The sequence below is a fragment of the Haemaphysalis longicornis genome, unplaced genomic scaffold (genome assembly GCF_048455015.1).
Source record: "Haemaphysalis longicornis isolate Haplotype H1 unplaced genomic scaffold, Haemaphysalis longicornis Haplotype H1 scaffold_13, whole genome shotgun sequence".
NCBI classification, from domain to species: Eukaryota; Metazoa; Arthropoda; class Arachnida; order Ixodida; family Ixodidae; genus Haemaphysalis; species Haemaphysalis longicornis.
The window spans coordinates 23,996,114-24,000,901 of NW_027526233.1; the positions used below are offsets into that span (position 1 = coordinate 23,996,114).

Sequence of the window (4,788 nt, forward strand, 5' to 3'; positions counted from 1 at the left end):
CGGGTGTGGGAAAAGAAAAAAAATAAATGATTACGCTCACACTCTCGCCTCTCTCTTCGCCATTAATCGCATCACACTCATCGGTGCACCCAATGCATTTCTGCATCCTCACAATCCCCCTCGGGGAGGTGCGGGGATTTTTTTCGCGTACCCGAGCTGCAGCATAGGCGTCCGGTTGATTTCTGTCGGCTTCCCGTCCATGAGTTGGACCGAACATACCTCCAGTCAGCAGAAACGTGCGATAGGAATTCAGCATGACGGTGAATAAACAGCGCTCCCAAAAGCAGAGTGCGACCATACTTATTCTGGCAAAGTTTCTAGGTTCGAAGTGTCTCAAATTTAGCGCGACGACCCATTCACGCCGACACTCGAAGGATGCAGGAAATTTGTGCAACGAATAGGCTCCGCACACACATGCTTTTCTTTTGTCGGGGTGCACTTCACACGTTTCTTGCATGAGCACTTAGCGCTTACGCTGACTGTTACTAAAGCGAACAACGGCGTAATCACGCCCGGATGGGTAGCTTCTGTACGTCGCCAAGTAAAAGACGATGCGGCAACCTGCCCATAATTAAGAAAATAAACTACAATTGGAGAGGAAAAGCCGGGCGTCCGGCTGGAATGGCGAAACGCAGCCTCACAGGCAAAGCCCATCAGGACAAAGGGCGTGTTGGGTGATCCACCGCCTTACCGGGTTGGGAACAGAATTTACGAGCAAACGTGACAGCTCTCGTTTTTAAACGTTCTCCCTAAATCGGTTTTAAACTCGTCGCTGCTGACATACCGAATTCAGTACAGTTACAGATTTTTGATGCAGCTTGGGCGTCTGATATCCACGCACGGAACGAAGCCACAGCTTGGGAATGCGGCGTCGTCTGCTCGCGTCGGAGGCCCAAAGAAAAACCCGCAGATGGCGCCTCGATCGTTAGAAAACGGCGGCGCCCGTGCAAGATGAAAATTTCGTGAGTTGCGTGGAGAGGAAGGATGGCGCGTTGGGGAACCAAGGCGGTCCACCGGCCGGTCGTTGTCCGCTCCCCGCGCGTAGGTGGCGTTTCCACCACTGTTTCGTGTGCCTCAACGTCGTTCAGCTCCCCGCGCGTACGGGACGCCTTTACCAGCGTTGTGGGTGCTTCAAGGTCGGCTTGGGCTGGTGCCCGCGAAGGACGGCGGGATTATAACCGACGGCGGCGACGGTGGCAACGACCGAACGTCACAGCATGGTTACGCTGGGTCCAGAAATCATTCCCGTCAAAAGTATTAATTTTACGCGAGGCTTTAAGCACAAGAAGTTCTTATGTTTTGGTCTCTTTTCCTTAAACGGGAATGAGCACTTTACCTGAAGAGCTTAGAAAAGCTTTTGGTGAAGTCTCATTTGCCTGTTTTGTCAGAATTTACCAGTGTCATGTACTCAAACGATGTTTTATCAACTGATCCTGACGTCGGGCGTCCGGCTTGAACGGCTATCATCACCCCATCAACATGTTCAAGGCGTATAAACGCAAGAAGTAAGTAGTTATTGAAACTCAATGTGACGGGTTCTCTTAATTTTTGACACAAGATGGGCCACGGAGAACAAATACCTTATGCTGAAGACACATATTGACAGTGAAGTTGGTTAGAAAATTATAATTTTTCACGTCCGCACTTAAAAAGACCAAGAAATTGCAGAGCCCGCGCACATGAGCGCCGGCTTCGTGGCGACGCCCAGGCAATCAATAAAACTAAGAAACTGTAGAGTGGTCTTGGGTGTGGTCCTCACGGCTGCAGCCAACGTCCTCTGCGCACGTTTGTGAAGTCAAGCATACCCACTTAGGGAGATTGGCGAACATTGGCCGCCCAAAAAAAGAAACTCCAGTGTTTTCCGCAGTCGTAGCAATACTTGCTCAGAACGAGAAATACACGTCATAGTGTCGCCCCTCTAAGGCGATGTCCAATGATTATCTCTTGAACAAGGAAAGGAAGCTGAGACGTGCTGCAACAGTGATAGGGTAACGGTCGTTGCGGCAGCAAAGGAGAAGCAAACAGCTGCAATTGTAACTTAAATTTTCCTAATGTTCTTCAAGGCTGTGCACAGCTTCGCTGCCGTTAAATCTTGTGCGTTATTGTGACCTTCCTTCATTTTTTGCGGGCAAACAAGAAGTAATTACTAGAACTTCCGAATAGCCTAGCCGTTATAAAAAGCAGCGGAATAAACCAGATCACCCCATTTTTTGAAGGGCATCTTTGTCCTAAAAACCTGATTTCTCCTACAACCTGAAGCCGTTGCAGTAAAGCCAATACAAGTTAGACTGCTCCTCAAGGCCTCCGCAGCCCACCTTGACGCCATCGGGGCAAGATCTGCCTGGAAGCTGGCTTCACTAAACTGACGGTGTTCGTTTTGTTATTGCGCTGCCCTTTTGCACTTAGCTTTTTTTATACACAGATTTATAGCTAGAAGGAAACCTGCTGACAATTACAAGTTTTGTGGTTAGTACATACCGCGAATTTCTGTTAGCAACAGGTGTAAAAGTTACGCTCCCCAAAAAAGCCTAGTTTTTGAAGGCACTGGCCGGGTTATTTTGCATGCTGAATAAAGGCGCCAGAACCGTTTTGTTCAAAGACGATTGCACGTGTTATTATTTAAAAGGCCTCTACAAACACACAAACAAACAAACGGGGAAATAAAGCCATTCAACGAGGCATTACCCGAAGTTTCTCATAAAATATTTCTCATGAAAGAACAAAGTAAAGCAAACAGGACCTTCAATGTAAAAGCTTTTTGAAATTTTGTTCACTTATTTCCAGCACACGTAGTTGAACACACACAGAAATTGTCTAACATGATTTCGTTCAATACGGAAATGATTCCTGGTATAATATTCCCCATAACAGCTTGAGTGCCACAAGTATGGTAACCTTGACAGCAAAAGGGAACTGTTGACAATAAATAGTATAATTTTGGAGGTAAAGTCTGTAAGAACATTTATGAAGTGAGCTCGTCCGAGGTGTTAAACATGGGAACTCAGATGTTGAGGAATACTCAATTTTATCAAAAGCATATTTCATACCAGTTGAAGGCCTAGATAACACGCTGGGTTTGTAAAAACAAAGGACGCATTGTCAATCTTGTACAAGTAATTACGCTTGGAGTGTCTTCAGTTTCCCTGAAACTGTTTTGGCTTCAGACAGAATGTTGTTTTCTCGTTTGCAAAGGTTGTTAAGCAGTGTTTTAGCTGCACAACGAAGTATATAACCCACTACTAGATGTGGTAAATGGCCATTGTCGCAAACATCAAAATCTTGATTCCACTGAAGAAACAGAGTCGTCATTGATACAACAAATTCATTCTGCTTCACACAGGCATAAAATTTCGCTGCATTGCTTCACTTGTCACTTTCTGGAGAACGATATTCATCATCAGTACGGCATTTAGGACGAGAGCTTGGGGAACTTCAGTCCACCTCTTGTAATTCTTGCTATGAGCTCGTCTGCTTGAATTGTGAGTGTCTTAGTCTCAACAACTACGTTTTCTGAACAGAATGCACAAGTGAGCAGCTTGAGTGCAGCGTGTGTACAATAACCAGCCACGTCAGTCGTACTTGCAAGTGCGTGCTGTTTAGCAGCAATGCCTTCTTGTGTATTTACAATCTGAAATTGTTTTAAAGCATCCCGAAACTTATCAGTAGAGGGAAATGGGGAAACGTCGTCACTCTCTGGCATCTCATGGACCTTCTGCAGCCTCAATTTGTGCTCTGCTTCGTAGATAGGCCGTATGGAGATATGGTACTGTGCGCCACTTCACTGTCGGTACCTAACAATCCTGTCTTCTAGGAAGTCCGACTGCAATTTTACCTGTTAAACTTACTTGAATCCAAGCTCATCAAGGCAGTAGCTTGCCTCCTCAATGCGAGCAAGGGATGTGTGACGCAGTGCGTAGTCGGTCTCATTAGTTGAATGACCAGTGTCATGCTTGAGGCTTTTCGAGTAGTCCAGCCGACTGACAACTTTGTCCAGAAACTCGACTTGAGGGCAACAAATTGTATTTATGGGCTCCTGAAGCTCGTCTAGAAGGCGCCTCCATTTATCTTGCATCTCGATATTCACTATGCACGACCACATCAGCACAGTGATGATAAAATTGGACGAGCTTTTGGCATGCCACAGATCTACTACTTCTGAACTGTTGAGAGCCGCAACCGCGAAAGTGCTGAACACTTTGAGAACAGTTTTTATATTTTGTCACTATATGTTCGAACGTTTCAGTGCCTTCAAAGACAATTTTGGCGTAAATTGTACAAGCTCATTTCTCTCTTTCTCGTGAAGCTGTACCAGTGTGCTGAATAAAGTTGTTAGCACAAATGGTTAGCACAAAAGGGAAAAGAATACATTTACCTGTGTTACGTGGGTTCAACCAATTGTTTCTTATACATTAAGAACATGAACAGAATCGAAAATAAAAAGCAGTGGTCTTGTTTGCTCTGATGGATGCCTGTAGACTTTAGCAACCTTAGGTGGCTCGGAAAAAAATGACATCACCTTCCCGTTGATGGAGTTGTTGTCTGTTGTCTGAAACAACCACGATTAATTGAAATCCTGTAGCACCCAGTCCATTGATTAGCTGACGAAGCTGTTTTGCGTGTATTTGTGCCACTGAAAGGATGTGCACTGCGTCTTTGGCGACAGGAGCGAAACAAAGCCGGTCATGTTTGATAGTCGGAGAAGGGCGCGTTCCTTTCGCTAGCCTGAACTGCTTCTCTTACTTGGTTTGTGCTTGCGCTGAGCTGCACTGGACCCACCCTAAAACCACG

General features: G+C 45.8%; 1 pseudogene; it reads right to left on the reverse strand.

Annotated features, from left to right (window-relative positions):
• Positions 1 to 3,117: 3,117 nt before the first annotated feature.
• On the reverse strand, positions 3,118 to 4,330 carry LOC144164020 (uncharacterized; annotated as a pseudogene).
• Positions 4,331 to 4,788: the final 458 nt, after the last annotated feature.